Source organism: Schistocerca serialis, chromosome 2 (assembly GCF_023864345.2).
Source record: "Schistocerca serialis cubense isolate TAMUIC-IGC-003099 chromosome 2, iqSchSeri2.2, whole genome shotgun sequence".
In the NCBI taxonomy this organism is placed as follows: domain Eukaryota; kingdom Metazoa; phylum Arthropoda; class Insecta; order Orthoptera; family Acrididae; genus Schistocerca; species Schistocerca serialis.
The window spans coordinates 882515395-882534074 of NC_064639.1; the positions used below are offsets into that span (position 1 = coordinate 882515395).

The window sequence follows — 18680 nt, forward strand, 5'->3', positions numbered from 1 at the left end:
TCTTCACATTTTACCTGCAGCCATTTCGTCTTAGCTTCCCTGCACTTCCTATTTATTTCATTCCTCAGCGACTTGTATTTCTGTATTCCTGATTTTCCCGGAACATGTTTGTACTTCCTTCTTTCATCAATCAACTGAAGTATTTCTTCTGTTACCCATGGTTTCTTCGCAGCTATCTTCTTTGTACCTATGTTTTCCTTCCCAACTTCTGTGATGGCCCATTTTAGAGATGTCCATTGCTCTTCAACTGTACTGCCTACTGCGCTATTCCTTATTGCTGTATCTATAGCGTTAGAGAACTTCAAACGTATCTCGTCATTTCGTAGTACTTCCGTATCCCACTTCTTTGCGTATTGATTCTTCCTGACTAATGTCTTGAACTTCAGCCTACTCTTCATCACTACTATATTGTGATCTGAGTCTATATCTGCTCCTGGGTACGCCTTACAATCCAGTATCTGATATCGGAATCTCTGTCTGCCATGATGTAATGTAATCTAATTGAAATCTTCCCGTATATCTCGGCCTTTTCCAAGTATACCTCCTCCTCTTGTGATTCTTGAACAGGGTATTCGATATTACTAGCTGAAACTTGTTACAGAACTCAATTAGTCTTTCTCCTCTTTCATTCCTAGTCCCAAGCCCATATTCTCCTGTAACCGTTTCTTCTACTCCTGCCCCTACAACTGCATTCCAGCCGCCCATGACTATTAGATTTTCGTCCCCCTTTACATACTGCATTACCCTTTCAATATCCTCATACACTTTCTCTATCTTTTCATCTTCAGCTTGCGACGTCGGCATGTATACCTGAACTATCGTTGTCGGTGTTGGTCTGCTGTCGATTCTGATTAGAACAACCCGGTCACTGAACTGTTCACAGTAACACACCCTCTGCCCTACCTTCCTATTCATAACGAATCCTACACCTGTTATACCATTTTCTGCTGCTGTTGATATTACCCGATACTCATGTGACCAGAAATCCTTGTCTTTCTTCCACTTCAATTCACAGACCCCTACTATATCTAGATTGAGCCTTTGCATTTCCCTTTTCAGATTTTCTAGTTTCCCTACCACGTTTGAGCTTCTGACATTCCACGCCCTGACTCGTAGAACGTTATCCTTTCGTAGATAATTCAATCTTTTTCTCATGGTAACCTCCCCCTTCGCAGTCCCATCCCGGAGATCCGAATGGGGGACTATTCCGGAATCTTTTGCCAATGGAGAGATCATCATGACATTTCTTCAATTACAGGCCACATGTCCTGTGGATACACGTTACGTGTCTTTAATGCAGTGGTTTCCATTGTGTTCTGCATCCTCATGTCGTTGATCATTGCTGATTCATCCACCTTTAGGGGCATTTTCCCACCCCTAGGACAAGAGAGTGCCCTGGACGTCTATCCGCTCCTTCGCCCTCTTTGACACGGCCGTTGGCAGAATGAGGCTGACTTCTTATGCCGGAAGTCTTCGGCCGCCAATGCTGATTTTTTATCAAAATTTAGGCAGTGGCGGGGATCGAACCCGGGACCGAAGACGTTTTGATTATGGATCAAAGACGGTACCCCCCTTTTTTTAATCTCATTTTAACTCTTTCGTTCGTTGTATCTGCTCGGGGCGGACGTCGTGAGACACCCGTTTTGGTTCGTTGTTGATCGGTGAAGTCAGTTTTTTAATTACAGAGGACACCTAACTATCTGACCTAACACGCTGAGCTACCGTGCCGGCACCCCTAGACCACGGGTACCTGTCCGTTGATTTACTTAACTTTATTCGCATCATGCTACGTACAAACGCTGCAGAGGTCAGCGGCCTTGCAGCCTGCCAATCTCACGCGAAGCGGAAGCCTGACACAGAAGGCCGCTTTTATTCCGCATGGACAGCAGACACGCTGGGCGGAAACGCGGCAGTGCAGTGTCAGCGTGGACGGAAACATCCGTTCCGCGCTGGAAGGTGAACAATGGCTTGTCTTACAGATCTCTCATTCAATTAGCAACCGTTAAGACAAGTGGACCTCAAACAGTAAGTTACACATTACCAAAGCAGGCCGACCAAGTAAGTTAAATATTTCGCTACACTTCAAAACGGCACAGGTATGTGACACTATTAAATTCTAGAGATCTGCTCCTTGGTCACAGAAGCATTCGAGGATCGCTGTGTTACCGTCTCCTCATCGTTCCTCGATTGTCTGAACATTGTCGTCTGCGGTAGATATCGATAGACTTCCTTCTCGACCAACATCGCCACTTCCTGAATTTCTTCCGTATTCCTCGTCCACGACCTTGAGAGTCAATTAATACTTGCCGGGTTCAAACACGTTAGGCCACCCTGACTGAACTTTTTCACTCTTTCCCACTTCAGTACTGAGTTAATAGTGCCCCTCAATAGATTGCTAGCGGTCCAGCCCTTGGCATGGGATTGGTCTTCCCAATCGAAAGGCGCCGTTCTCATTGGGATTTAAATCCTAATCTTATTACCTTTAGTTGTAAAATGACAGGCATAACATACCCACAGTACATAACTGGGTTGTTGCTTGTTATGGCTCACATATTGGTGATCCCGATTTTTGTGAAATGCACAGCTGTTACTGTTCGGTTATTGTTTTTATTGAGTGAAAACGCGAACTATCACAATATGCGAAAGGCCTTGGTTAAAACCTGACGGGTGAAAAACTCAGTCGAGTCGGATAAAAGACACTAATAAGGATTTTGAGGAAAGCAGGTAGTTCATTAACCTGGGTGGACGGAAATAGGCAGATTCCATGTTCCTAGGTATCTGGAAACGGATTGACACATTGTCTCACTGCAGACTGTTGACGAATGTTCGAACACAACAAATTAGGTTCCCCGATATATGAGTGGCTCGAACACTTTTTCAGAATTATGACCCTGTATGTTGTCATCGATGGCGAGTATTCATCAGAGACAAGAGGTCTCTATGGAAGTGTGGTAGGACCTTACTTTCTAAATATTCATAAATGATATGTCGGACGGCGTAGGCAGCGGTTTATGGCTGTTTGCTGCGGTCGTCGTTGAGTGACTGTAGGAGGATACAAGATGACTCCGACAGAATTTCTAGTTGTTGAGGTGAATAGCAACTACCTCTAACTGTAGAAAAATGTAAGGTAGTACGGATGATGAGGAAAGAGAATCCTGTAACGTTCGAATACTGCGCTGGTATGGTGCTAGAATGAAATTTTCGCTCTGCACCGGAGTGTGTGCTAGCTTTCTGACAGATTAAAACTTTGTGCCGGACCGAGATTCGAACTCGGTCCCGAATTCGAATGTCGGCCGACACACAGTTTTAATTTGCCAGGAAGTTTGAGTGGGGTGCTGCTTGACACAGTCACATTGATTAAATACCTAGGCGTAACGTCGCAAACCGATATGAAATGGAATTAGCACGTTAGTAGTAGTAGGGAAGGGAGAGTTTTGGAATGTCTAGGTCATCTGCAAATGAGATAGCTTATAGGATGTTAGTGCGACCCATTCTTGAGTGCTGTTCGAATATTTGGGATCCCAACAAGGATAGATTTAAAGACGACATCGTAGCAGTTCAGAAGTGGACTGATTGATTTGTTATCGGTAGCTACGATCAATAAGCTTATATACAGATATGCATCGGGAACTGATACGGAGAATCTCTGGAGGGAAGACGACGTTCTTTCCGAAAGGCATTATTGCGGAAATTTATAGAACAGGTATTTGAGGCTGACTGCAGAACGATTCTAATGTCGCCAAATGAAAATTTCGACTACAGAGCGCGAGGATGCGATGAGATAAAATCCGACTGGTAGTACCGAGTCTTATAGATAGTTGTTTTTCACTACTTCCAGCTGCGAGTGGAACAGGAAAGGAAATGACTAGTAGTGTTACGTACGGTAACTTGAGGACTGCGTATGTAGATGTTTATGTACATGCAGCAACATTTTATTCAGCGCTGCAATAACTTTAAGTCACCTGAAAATCAGTGGTATAGGTAATGCAGAAATTATTTCCCGTATATTGTGTACTCAACAGAAAGCAGCGATGTTGAGATGTATCCGAAGTTTTCAAGGGGACACTGCACACGTCAGCTCCGCACAGAATCCGTTACGCAGCCGATGCGGCGTATACGATGTTAATTATTTAACTACAAAGCATTAAAATTATTGAAATTCGACCTTTGATGGATTGAAACAGTAAACAGTAAAAGAGAGTAACACATCACAGAAGCTTAATATTTAACAGTGAACCCGACGCTTATATTATACCAGTACTGCCATAAATTATGATAACCATCCTAGTTGGATCGACTAATTGAACTGCTAGGTTGAAGTGTCTGCCATACGTGTTTTTAAATATGTGGGTCGAATTACACACTAAGGTGACAAAAGTGATGGAATAACGAGATGCACATACAAACATGGCAGTGGTATCGCGTACGTGCGGTGTAAAAGAACAGTGCATTGGTGGAGCTGTCATTTGTGCGCAGATGATTCATGTGAAAAGGTTTCCCACGTGATTATGGCCACACGACGGGAATCAATAGACTTTGAACGCGGTATGGTAGTTGGAGCTAAACCCATTTGACATTCCATTTCGGAAATCATTAAGGAATGCATTTTCGAGATCCACAGTGTCAAGAGAGTGCCAAGAGTACAAAGTTTTAGGTATTAGCTGTTACTACGTACAACGCAGTGGCCGATGACCTTCACTTACCGACCGAGAGCAGCGGCGTTTATACAGAGTTGTCAGTGCTAACAGACAAGGAAAACGTCGGTAAATAACAGCAGAAATCAATGTGGGACGTACGAAGAACGTATCCGTTAGGTGAATGCGTGGTGTCTGTTCTTTCGGATATGTCTGGAAGAACAGACACCACTCAGAATCCGCCACTGTGAAACGTTACATGTAAACTGAAGGGGATCGCTGCTGTCAGCTGCAGCGGGGCATTACGCGGGATTAGCGGCGACGAGCCAATATTTATACCGGACCAGGACTCGAACCCGGGACCTCATGTTTACTAGGCAGGTGCGTTAACCACTGCGCCATCCGGGACACAGCGTCTAACGCAACTCCACGGACTATCTCTGCACGCCTCACTGCCAATCCACACTCCCACCGAGCGCCACCTATACGCAGTCGCTGCCCATAATACTTCTGTTCCTTACTCTAAGATTCCCACAGGAGGTCGGACGAATGTGCAGCAGCACTGAAGAAAGTGAATCCGTTGCCCAGCTTGCACGTATTAGTTATGTGAACGAGTGGTGTTTTTTCTTTCGGAGATGTCCGAATCGCATACCACAATTGATCCAGTGTAGTGAACGGCTGTCAAACTAACTCGGCACTGGCAACAAAAAACTGTATTTCAGTTAACAAGAAATTAATTAACATACGCACATAGAGTTATCAAATATTTCGTGGAATGTATCATAGAAACATATTCATACCAGAAGCTACTTGTAGGCACGAAGTGAAAATTTTTGAGTTACATCGTAACTTTTTTCCCAATTTCACGTTATACAGACAAAGTAGTTATTTAAATTTTTCTGTGTCACCCATATTATCTTTTTACAAAGAATAGTTCAAATTGCTCTGAGCACTATGGGACTTAACATCTGTGGTCATCAGTCCCCTGGAACTTAGAACCATTTAAACCTAACTAACCTAAGGACATCACACAAATCCATGCCCGAGGCAGGATTCGAACCTGCGACCGTAGCTGTCGCGCGGTTCCGGACTGAGCGCCTAGAACCGCTAGGCCACCGCGGCCGGCTACCTTTTTACAAATCCAATTCAGTCACATTACTATAAACCATCGTTTCAAACCAATAGAAGTGGTATTCTGTTACAGATACGATTTGAGGTTATTCTTTGTTAGTTTATATTTTAACTTAATGTACAGCGAACAGTATTGAAAAGGAATTTCAACTCAAGATTTCTTAAGTAGATCTTCTTACTTTTAAGCGGAACCGTTTGAGACAGAGGTGACATCTATTGCTGAGATCTCATCAGAGTCAGACACATGTCCCTTAATGTTACACAAAGCGAACCCTTGGATATTCAACCCTGTATAACGCTATCGTGCAAAAGATAAATATCCGAGTCAGATCACTGTCTGCTTCATGTCGAACTGAACAGTGAAGGTTAGAATGTGAGAACAGTGATGTTTAGAATCACGAAAGCTGTTTTACAATCTCGTTTGTCAAGCAGCGACCTATCAGGACTCACTGTGAAACATAAGAGACTATTCACCATGAATCAGGAGGTACCACTAAAATTCGACATTCCGTCTCTTCGCGACGTAGATGAGCGTCTTGATTTGGTAGTCCCAATCTCTATTCACATATCAATCGTATCATCTGGTCTGTACGCTTGCACAAAGTCTTTCACGACTGTACAGGAGCGTGTCTAACACGTACCACGAGCGCAGCCAGCTCCAATTGTGCTTCTGTGTACCCATTGTGGCGGTTCAGCGGTGAACTCACTTTATTCCTTACACTGATGGGCATTACGTGAGCTCCTAACGCGTACCTACCATCGACAGCCAGTCTACATATTAGAGAATAAGTACACAAAACTAACGAGCACATGGTTGTCATGTTGATTAATCGGGTTTCTGCCGGCTAATCGCGTCTTTCCTGCACGATATTTCAACTGCGTGACTCACAGTCTTCTTCAGGTGTTGTCTGATACTGATTCCAGTGTGGAACCAGCCCAGTATTTATGCTTTAGGCGTTCCCTCTGCGGTCCGCGCCGCGTCTGGCGCTCTGTCCGCGGTGTGCGCCGACCAATAGCAACGGCTGTAGCGTTTTCTTCTGGCCGCTGCTGTTCCGAACGCTGTGCAGGAAAGACGCGAATAACCGGCAGAAACTTGATGAATCAACATGACAACGCCTCGCCGGGAAACCTTGAGGAATTACATGAGAACATGGTTCATTGTTGGATACATATCAGTGTTCTTTATTTAATTTGTGTGATTAGCTGATTTCGACTTTGCATACGTCTTCCATGTCTCTATCATAGTTCTGCGATGTTAGCTGTAAGATTCTCTTTGACAATATCATAAAAACAGTATCGTTGTACTGTGGATTCTGTCGACATTTATTCATAGATTATGGCATGTGGCCATGAATATGTAACATGAATCCTATACTTACATGATGTGAAACGTGATATACATAAGTGGAAGTCACGCATGTATGCAGCGCTGTCACAATATAATATGGTTCTGTTAGTGAGATCAGTGTAATGTTTTGACAATCTTTTACGTTAAAGTACTTCAATCTGAAAATGCCTAGCACACAAATTACACAGAAAACATTAATGTGCACCTTACTATGCGCCATGTTTTCGTTTGTTGACTGTTTAGAGGATGTGGGTGCACGCAGAAAGAACATTTTAAGTACACGAAAGTACAAAACTAAATAAAGTCGGAAATAAGTAATCCATGTAAGGGTACACGATCCTTACACGCTGCGCAGAAAATTGATTGGCATGTTTACGTATGTGCGTGCCAACGGCCTTGCCGCAGTGGTAACACAGGTTCCCATCAGATCACCGAAGTTATGCTCTGTCGGGCTGGGCTAGTACTTGGATGAGTGACCATCTGGTCTGCCGAGTGGTTTTGGTTTGACGGGTGCAGTCAGCCTTTGTGAGGCAAACTGAAGAGCTACTTGATTGAGAGCAGGGACTGTGGTCTCGTAAACTGACATACGGCCGGGAGAGCGGTGTGCTGACCACATGCCACTCCATATCCGCATCCAGTGACGTGTGAGGATGACACGGCGGCTGGGCGGTACCGTTGGGCCTTTCAAGGACTGTTCGGACGGATTTTTTGTATGTATGTGTGGTGTCTTTCTTTCCGACATGTCAGAAACAACAGACACCACCTTGAACCAGCAGCCTTATGTATACGTATGTGACGCAATGAAATAAATTGTAACATCGGCCTCCAATGGGCACTGAAATGAACTGACTAGCGAAAAGTGAAACTATGCCCGAAAGAACAGACACCACACATGTGTAAATATATGGTGAACATTAATAAAACCGACCAACAGCACGGACGGATTCCTGACTGGAAATGAAGGACAGAAGGTCCTTTTAACATGTTTCCTGTAACGCATCGTAGATGGCGCTGACGAATGACATTTCCTCTGACCACGTGCCGCCTGTTCCTTGTGGGTTGCGGACTGTGTGATAGACACTGCGTACAGTATGCAGCAGAATGTTCCGGTATTCATGTCGGGAACAAGCCGAGATGATGTTTGCGTGCAGCCAAGCATATGGAAACGGAAGAGCGGCAACACGGCTGTACCTAAATAAGTACCCTTACAGACATCAGCCACACCACACAGCATTTCAAGCCCTTTTTAGGCGTTCGTGTCTTCATGGGCTCTTTCACACAAACGAACGTGCATCAAGGCGGAGGATTGTGCGTACATCAAATTTGGATGTCGTGTTCTACCTCCCGGGCGTCGACATGAATACCGCACCATTCTGTGGCTTACAGTACGCTGTGTCACTCACACAGCCTGAAACACACACGGAAAACACGGCACGTAGTCAGGGGAACTGTCATTTGCGACACATGTTCATAGGACTTTTCTTCATTTCTACACTCATGCTCATAAGTTACGGATAATTACACAATGTCGTGCCACTGTTTCCTGCGCATGTACCCCGACATTTATATGGGATATGATCACCATGCTCACGTGCACATTCCGCACAACGGGTTGGCATACTCTGGATCAGTTGGTCAATAAGCTGCTGGGGTATAGCCTCCCATTCTTGCACCAGAGCCTGTCGCAGCTCCTGAAATAACGTAAGGGTTTGAAGACGTGCAGCGACACGTCGACCGAGAGCATCCCGGACGTGCTCGATGGTGTTTAGGTCTCGAGACCAGCCAGGCCGTTCCATTCGCCTGATATCTTCTGTTTCAAGGTACTCCTCCACGATGGCAACTCGGTGCGTTATCATCCATCAGGAGGAAGGTGGGAGCCACTGCACCCCTGAAAAGGTGGTCATGCTGGTGCAAAATGACGTCCCGATAAACCTGACCTGTTACAGTTCCTCTGTCAAAGACATGCAGGGGTGTATGTGCACCAATCACAATCCCACCCCACACCATCAAACCACGACCTCCATGCAGGTCCCTTTCAAAGACATTAAGGGGGTTGGTATCTGGTCAGTCATAATCCCAAACCACACCATCAAACTACGACCTCCATACTGGTCCCTTTCAAGGGGTTGGTATCTGGTTCCTGGTTCACGTCAAATGAAAACCCGTCGGGAATCACTGTTCACACTATATCGGGACTCGTCTGTGAACCTAACCTGGGACCACTGTTCCTATGACCATGTATTGTGTTCTTGACACCAGGCTTTACGGGCTCCCTGTGACCAGGGGCCAGTGGAATGCACCTTCGCTGGGCGAATAAACCATGTCTTTTCAGTCGTCTGTAGACTCTGTGTCTGGAGACAACTGTTCCAGTGGCTGCGATAAGGTCCCGACCAAGGCTACCAGCAGTACTCCGTAGCCGTCTGAGCGCACTGATGGTGAGATATCGCTCTTCCTGTGGTGTTGTACACTGTGGACGTCCCGTACTGTAACGCCTGGACACGTTTCCTGTCTGCTGGGATCGTTGCCATAATCTTGAGATAACACTTAGTGGCACACGGAGGGCCCGTGCTAAGACCTGCTATATTTGACCAGCTCCCAGTCGCCCTAGTATTCTACCCTTCATAACGTCATCAATATGTGTTCTTTGAGCCATTTTCAACACACATTCAGCATTAGCACGTCTGAAAACGTCTGCACACTTACTCGCTGCACCGTACTCTGACATGCACCAACACACCTCTGAGTATGAGGACTACTGCCAGCGCCACCGTGCGACGACCGCAGGTCAGATGCGCCGCATGGTCATACCCCGAGGTGATATAAACCCGAAAACCACCCACCAGAGCGTTGTTTCATCACGTATTAGCATTATCCTTAATTTATGAGCATGAGTGTAGTTAGGAATGCATTGCTGCAGTTTGTCGGTTTTATTTATGTTCCTCCTTTATACAGGGAGAACATTAATCCAACTCGGGTGTTCGGAAATTCCCGTTACAGGCTTCTAGGACTTGCAGAGAGGAGTGAGAAGGTAATATTTTGAATTGGAACACATTTCCGGAAACTTACCATTTCGGTGCTATAACCACTTGAAAATATGTTCGCAACACGATCACTTTTACAAGTAAGTGATTAGAAGTGACCCAGTACATCACTTGTTTTACAGTCCTATTCATTAATTGCCGAAGACATTGCTCGTATTCTTGTTGACGGGTTCTCTGCAGTACGGCCCCTCCCAGTTGTGATGTGCGGCGTCTCCTTCGAGCACCACGGTCACGCCTGCTAACGGTGAAGTTACCTTTTCTGGCAGCCGTTGTGTAATTGTGGCGAAAGGGGTACGCAATGGAGTCGGACGTTGTGGAGAACTATATTGATAAAGGCGACGAGCAGCTCTTCCATTACCATGAGCTTCGCCGCTCACAAGGACCCTGTTGGTGTATCCCGGAAACGTGTACTCAACAATTTTGCTCTAACACTCATAGACTGGTGAATGAGGCTCGAAACAAGTGAGACAGGTAGGACAGACAGCTATTGACGTAACGCCCCGCCCACCATCACTATCCTGTTGCATACCTACCTGGAAAATATGTTTTCAAACTGCTAAAGCACGGAAACGGTACGTTTCTGGACAAGTCCCTATTCAAAATATTATGTACTCACTCCCTTCTAAGAGTATTAGAAGTTTGTAACGGATGATTTCCGATCACTCTGTATACGGCTTGACGACCGTTAAGCTCATTTCAGTAGGCTGGCTCTCTCTCCTAAACTCTTGCGGGAGTTCAGCGTGATGTGGCGAGCAATGAGAATAGAGCGCAGGCGGCGCTACATAAGTAGTGTGTGACGAGTTGGGAATTTAGTTTTTTCCAAATTTATTCGACTTCAGTACAGTAGTCACGCCATAGTCGTAGTATATTACAGAAAGTTTACATGACTGGTATCGGTGATACTCAGTCACCATTATCAAATGTAACAAGTATGTAATAAATTTTGAGTGATGTAAGTTTCAGCATAAGAGCAGAATTGCTAAGATTAATAAGACAAGATTTTCACTTCGGAAGTTCGTTTACAAGTAGTTGTACGAGTGTACAACGCTGATCCTAATCAACATATACGAAGTTATGATTTTGGTATTCTGTTTAGATAAATGCTTCACAGCTATCAACTGCAATGATGTTGCGTCTTTGCCATTTGTGCGTAACGATGTTCAATATTACATGATAAATTCACAGTATTGTTTCCTATGACGAAGGTGTCGTGGTCAGACATTACTTACATTTCAAGTTGTCATAATTAATGGCAGACTTATTTCACACTTGTTACATTTGATTAATGGTGACTGAGATTCACCGAAACTAGTCAGGTTTACTGTGTATGTGGCTTGGGTACTGTACTGAAGTCCAGTAAATAAAAAATAAAAACCATACATTTAGCCGCGCTTCTCAAGACAGGCATGTCTAATTACAATATTGGGAATTTAGGTTGGATGTGAAACGTGCTCAAGCAGCCGAATTTGTTAAGACGACGGTTCGCATAAAGTGGGAAATATTCGTTGGAGTCCCGACCCAGCACCAATTTTCACTTCTCACCGTTGAATTAGCCGACGGCCTTATCGCAGTGGTTACACCGTTTCCCGTATGATCACCAAACTTATTCTCTGTTGGGCTGGGCTAGTACTTGGATGGGTGACCACTCGGTCTGCCTAGTGCTGTTGGCAAGCGGGGTGCACTCAGCCCTTATGAGGCAAACTGAGGAGCTACTTGACTGAGAAGTAGCGGCTCGAGTCTCGTAAAATGACATACGGCCGGGAGAGCGGTATGCTGACCACATACCCCTCCATATCCGCATCCAGTGACGCCTGTGTTCTGAAGATGACACGGTGGCCTGTCGGTGCCGTTGGACCTTCATGGTTTGTTCGGGAGGAATTTAGTTTGGTTTAGTTTTTTACCATTGAATTCATCTAAAATTCTAGTTTCGTCCGATGTCAGAATTTATTTTATTCCGTCATGATTGACAAGTCCCGACAGCCTTTACTACAGCTGGTTTGTAATATCTACCAACAAAAAGGAGAGATTACACACGAGTCAGTCGCTGACGTGAAGGCTGCCTACGCCAGGAGGATTCTGGAAGAGTGAAAAGAAGCGCCGCCACAAACGGACCGTGGACGGCCGTCACAACGGCGCTGTTGTGGCCGCTACGACTTGCCGTGCAGACACGCAGCCGACGGATATTGAATCGAAGCCCTCAATACGGCAGGCGTGACGCGGCCCCCGCCTGTGAGGTTCAGCGCAGCGCAGCGGTCGGGAAAAAAAATCTGATGGCGGCCGCGCCTCTTCTGAATGCAGATACAGCTACGTCACGCACCATACACAAAGACACACAGATGTCTGGTTACTGAAACCAAACGCTGTAAGCGTAGCGTAGCATCGCTGCCCACCCCCTCCATGCCTATGTCGACAGTCGACTGTCGAGCACATAGCGCGACTGTAGGCAGTGGTGGCTTAGCTTCCGTGGTGTATGAATCATGCAGTGCCGGTGCCACGGCTGTTGAACGCATTTTACAGTACGTCAATGAAGTAACTAAAATACATACCACGGAACTTGTTTACTCCATATCAGTATTGATAGTCCAGTATTCGCGATTTATTTGAGAATCACATTTCCCAAATCGTGTGTTGAGTCGGGAGAACAAGAATCAACGGCCTCGAGTAGGTTACAGGACAAGTAATTGTGCAGAACCACTATCTGTCTGTGTGTGTGTGTGTGTGTGAGAGAGAGAGAGAGAGAGAGAGAGAGAGGGGGGGGGGGGGGGAGAGAGACAGACAGACAGACATGCAGGGTGTTCGGAAATTCGCGTTAGAAACTTGTAGAGGGAAGTACTACATAATATTTGGAGGAGGGACCCATGTCCGGAATCCTACATTTTCCCTTTTAGGACGGTTTCAATTCAAATGTTTAACTCATCCTGGTGCTTGAGGAACTGAATTAGGCGTGGCGCTGTACGGTTATTAGGTAATAATTCGAAAGGAAACATAACGAAACATCCATTTATCACTTTATTTGTATTAACACTTAAACATTACCTATTTACATTATTCCAGAGTAAAACAGAACCCAGCACACTGTAAGTACAGAATAGTACTCATGCATTACAGCAGCTGCTCGATTTTGCGACCTCTAGCGTTGTTACAGATATTATACCTTGGAAGCGAGTTCTGGTACACAGTCCTCACTCCAGCCGGTGTCTTTTTCAATTTCTTGTGCAGCGGCCAGAACTCGTGCCCGCAGATCCTCCTCTACCTTTTCTGGAAGCCGTAGACATCTACAAGAGACCTGTAAATTAAACTTTGCATACGACCCAACAAGAAGTAGTCCATAGCGGTTAAATCCGACGATCGCGACTGGCACGCGCTGGACCACCTGGCCTGTCCATCTTTCACCACATCATCTGCTGAGTTGTCTTCGAACCGCACGTGAGAAGTAAGGCGGTGCACCATCATGCTGAAACCACCTTTTCTGACGGACTTTCAGTGCCACATCATCAAGTTAAAGTATGCAGAACCAGTCAGCTTGAGTGGAAGCAGACGCGAATGCGTTGTTGTTGTTGTTGTTGTTGTGGTTGTGGTCTTCAGTCCAGAGACTGGTTTGATGCATCTCTCCATGCTACTCTATCCTGTACAAGTTTCTTCATCTCACAGTACCTACTGCAACACACATCCTTCTGAATCTGCTTAGTGTATTCATCACTTGGTCTCCGTCTACGATTTTTACCCTCCACGCTGCCCCCCAATACTAAATTAGTGATCCCTTGATGCCTCAGAACAGGTCCTACCAACCGATCCCTTCTTCTATTCAAGTTGTGCCACAAATTCCTCTTCCCCCCAACTCTGTTCAGTGCCTCCTCATTAGATACATGATCTACCCATCTAATCTTAAGCATTCTTCTGTAGCACCATATTTCGAAAACTTCTATTCTCTTCTTGTCTAAACTATTCATCGTCCATGTTTCACTTCCATACATGGAAACACTGCATGCAAATACTTTCAGAAAAGACTTCCTGACACTTAACTCTTACACGATGTTAACCAATTTCCCTTCTTCAGAAACTCTTTCCTTACCATTGCCAGTCTACATTTTATATCCTCTCTACTTCGACCATCATCAGTTATTTTGCTCCCCAAATAGCATAACTACTTTAAGTTTCTCATTTCCTAATCAAATTCCCTCAGCATCACCTGATTTAATTCGACTACATTCCATTATCCTCATTATGCTTTTGTTGATGTTACACGTCTGATCTGAATCCGATGTAGATCGGGAACAATACGTTTTCGGCCATGGGTTCATATTCAAAATATTATGTACTCACTTCCCTCCACAAGCCCTAGAAGTTTGTAACGGAATTTCAGAAACTTTCTAATCGGCGGGACCTAATATCACGAGCTTAGATACTTCCGTTCGGATATCGTAATGCCATATCATCAAACGGGCTCACGATTGGTCTTTTGCTCTTTGAAGTACTCCAAAAGAAATGCACCCAACTTTTTTTTAAATCCACCTTTTATTGTACATGTTTGAAAGTTTTTCAGTGCGTAGATACACCCTTTAGTAACAATATTTTCATTTCTCTACATAATTTCCATGTCTCAACTGCCTTACACCATCTTGGAATCAGCGCCTGTATACCCGCACAGTAAAATTTTGGACCAATCTGTTGGAGACACTGTTTGGCAGCGTGCACAAGGGAGTCACCATCTTCAAACCTTGTTCCACGAAGAGAGTCTTTCAGTTTCCCAAAGAGATGATAGTCAAATGGAGCCAGGTCAGGACTGTAAGGCGGGTGTTTCGGTGTTGTCCATCCGAGTTTTGTGATCGCTTCCATGGTTTTTTGACTGACATGTTGCCATGCATCGTCGTGCAACAGCAAAACATCCTGCTTTTGCCGATGTGGTCGAACACGACTTCGTCGAGTATGAAGTTTCTTCAGTGTCGTCACATATGCATCAGAATTTATGGTGGTTCCACTTGCCATGATGTCCTTCGGAATCGAAAAACACTGTAGCCATAATTTTTCAGCAGAAGGTGTGGTTTTGGATTTTTTTTTACCTTGGGTGAATTTGCATGATGCCACTCCATTGATTGCCTCTTCTTTTCTGGTGAAAAAATCATGGAGCCATGTTTCATCACATGTCACAATTCTTCCAAAAAATTCATCCCCACCATTCTCGTACTGTTCCAAAAGTTCGCTGCATACCGTTTTTCTTGTTTCTTTGTGAGCCACTGTCAACATCCTGGGAACCCACCTGGCACAAACGTTTTTTAACACCAACACTTTGAGTATTCTGCAAACACTTCCTTCCCCTATCCCAACGTAGAGTGACAATTCGTTCACTGTGATGCGTCTGTCAGGAGTCACCAATTCGTTAACTATCTGCACATTGCCTGGAGTGTGTGCAGTACGAGGCCTCCCGCTGCGAGGACAATCCTCAATATTGGCGTGCCCGCTTTCATCACGTAACCTGCTTGCCCACCGACTAACTGTTCTGCGATCGACAGCAACATCTCCATACACCTTTTTCAACCTCTTGTGGATGTTTCTCACTGTCTCGTTTTCACAGCACAGGAATTCTATGACATCACGTTGCTTCTGACGAACATCAAGTGTAGCAGCCATCTTGAAGACATGCTGTGAAGGCGCCACTCACGGGCACAGGTTGAACTAAGTTTGAAAACAAGCGGGAAGGATGTATCTACACACTGTAAAACTTTCAGACATGCAGAATGAAAATTGTATTTTTATAAAAATAGTGTGTACTCGTAATTAGTAACGGCACTAGAACGAATTAATGTTAATTGCATGAACACGTCTAACATGTAAGCTTATAATAGCCTGTTTGAACAACGGATTTTCTGTGGTTCATGCTCCAAGAATTTGAAACCCATTGTTTTATTTTAACGACAGTAGACTTCGTTAGAGTCCAAGGAACTACGTCGGTGAAATACCGATGAATGATTACGTCGATTATCGCTATATTAGTTCTGAACAGCCCAGCTCAAAATTTAACGTATTTGACTATCGGAAAATGTTTGGGTCTTGACAGTCGTTGTGTATCTTCCCAACGTGTCACAACTAATTAACAGTACAAGACTAAATATTCAGCTAGCTGTGGATGGAGCTTGAAAATTGTCACACGGAAACCAGGTATATAGGATTTAGAAATAGGTCGTTAAATATCTGCTCTTCACCCCTGTATTTGTTTGACTTGTGCAGTGTACAACGCTAGCATTTTAGGTGTTTATTCCCGGGCGTCATACAAGATCTCAGCCGCCACTTCTCTCTTTTCAGATTTTCCTTTCTCTACGGTCGTCTGCCTCCAGACAGACCTGTAGCGTCCCGCTGCTAGTGGACTAATCTCTTCATCCGAATAGTTCTTACACCCAACGTCGTTTCACGATTCGCTTCAGTATAATGCTTGACTCCACACGTTCATTCTGAGACATTTCTTCCTCAAGGTATGGCCTATGTTTGATACTAGCAGTTCTCTTGTCTTTGCTAGTATGCGTCTTATGCCGTTCTCGCGTCGCACGAGTTGTGTTACCTTTGGTTTCCAACGTTGTAGAATTCCTCCATTTCGTCCGCAGTTGTGATGTTAACTTTTCGCTGCCCCTTCTGTTTATGATTTTTTCACGCAATCGATTTCGTGTTAACTATGAATCATCATCAAATGAGTTAAGTGCTTATGCTTAGGCCAACATGATCACGTAATAATATGTATGAAACCTGTGACGTACCAAACATTTGTGTTTCCTTACACGCTGAGTCTCCCTGTGTGCCAAAGGGATTAACTGAGTGCATCACCGATATATAAAATGCGTTGGCTTTATGTGTATCTAGAGGACGGCTACGCACAATTTTCGCATTACCCTCTTGTTATTCTGTTAACCTGGTATAACTTGATTAAACTTACAGGCAGAATTGTGGCTGTTGAAATAAATAAGTGTCCTAACATAAGCTGGGTACCGTTTAGAAGCGAAAATTTTTAACCAAAGTTTATACTGTGAGAACAATGCAGACTGATTCACTAGCTCTACCAAGAGTGCACAAAGTCCAGCGCACCATGCTGCTGTTCAAATTCAAAATTCGAAAAGTCGGTTGCGGATAAATCTTCCAACTCTACTAAGCTATGATGAGATTTCCACTGCCTGTAAACACGACGCTGCTGTTCACAGTTTAAGTCCACCAGCGCAGCTGTCGAAAACTTCACTAAGTTCCCAAACACCCGCGGAAAATTTAAAAGTCCCTAGAGTTGTCACCCTGAAGATTCGAAACAGTTTAACAGCCGACCTCTGAAAGCGAAGTGAGCCCAGTGCCGTAGCCTTTGTACAGGATGGTTGGAAACAGTCTGAAAAGCTTGTAAGTGTGTTGCAGGGTAGGTTGTGCTGAAAATCAATTTTTCTGAAAAAAATCGATATGTTACGCCGTTTTCGACATAATTAGCATTGAAATTAGACAGTCAGGCCGTTGCGCTAGCAAATTCAACACGGTGTCTCCAAACGTGTTCTTCAATTCTTGTCCTGAAATTGAGAAAGAGAGCGATACAAAAATTGAACATGGGACGGTAGTAAGAATCGAACCCGAGCCAGAAGCTGAGCAGTCTCGTGCGCTGTCACCTACGCTGTGACAACGACTGACACTAATTATCTCTAGCTGTCCGCTTTCATTTGTGCACACAATGGCCATATTAGCTAACTTCAACGTTAATTAAGTCGTAAAGGGCGGAACGTATCGAATATTTTTCTTAACGACTGTTTCTCAGCACAAACTACTCTGCGACAACCTTACAAGCTTTTCGGACTGTTTCTGACCACGCTGTACAAACTCGGTCTGTCATTTCAAACCGCACATAATTACGTATTCTGACCGTACTGCTACATAAAACATATGTAAAAGTACTCTACATGACTCAAGCCTCCACGCTGATTCCTTTTTAGCTGTTAAAACGTATCAGGTTCAAAGCATATTTCTTAAAAACCTATCGTAAGGTCTTTCACTTCCTGTACACGAATCTTATAACGAATACAAATTACGCGAACTATCGATACCAGAATCCTATACAGGAATATCTACCGGAATTTCACCTGCTTTTCCGTATTTTCATTCGCTTTGCTAGGGTTCTTGGTTTTTGTGTTCTTTATAACGTATTCGCAAGTTGGTAAATGTTAGAATTATTTTCTATTATCTATATTAAACTTTATTAAATGAAACACCTACAGATATCGTAGTCTGTTACCTAATACTGCCGATACAGTATTGTTTGCTTATAACACAAGTTGTATAGATTTAATAAAAATTATAAAGCTGTTTCCCGAAAGTCGTATTCTAACGGGTATCGCCTTACAGTTCTCTAAAGTTACTTGAAGTGTTTAGTGATTATTAATTTGGGAACGTTGTAGCTATATTCATATCTTCCATTGTGAACATCTAAGACATTTTTACATCTTCATATTTATTTGAGGGTGATTCCTCCTCTTGTTTGCCTCGTTCACATACTGCCGTTTTCTGGGAGAAGCT

The 18680-nt window shown here is 44.3% G+C and overlaps 1 non-coding gene across 1 annotated transcript; it reads right to left on the minus strand.

The window, feature by feature from the left end:
* Positions 1-4969: 4969 nt before the first annotated feature.
* On the minus strand, positions 4970-5042 carry Trnat-agu (transfer RNA threonine (anticodon AGU)). Its single transcript has one exon. It is a non-coding gene; the product is annotated as a tRNA-Thr (tRNA).
* Between the last annotated feature and the right edge of the window lie 13638 nt (positions 5043-18680).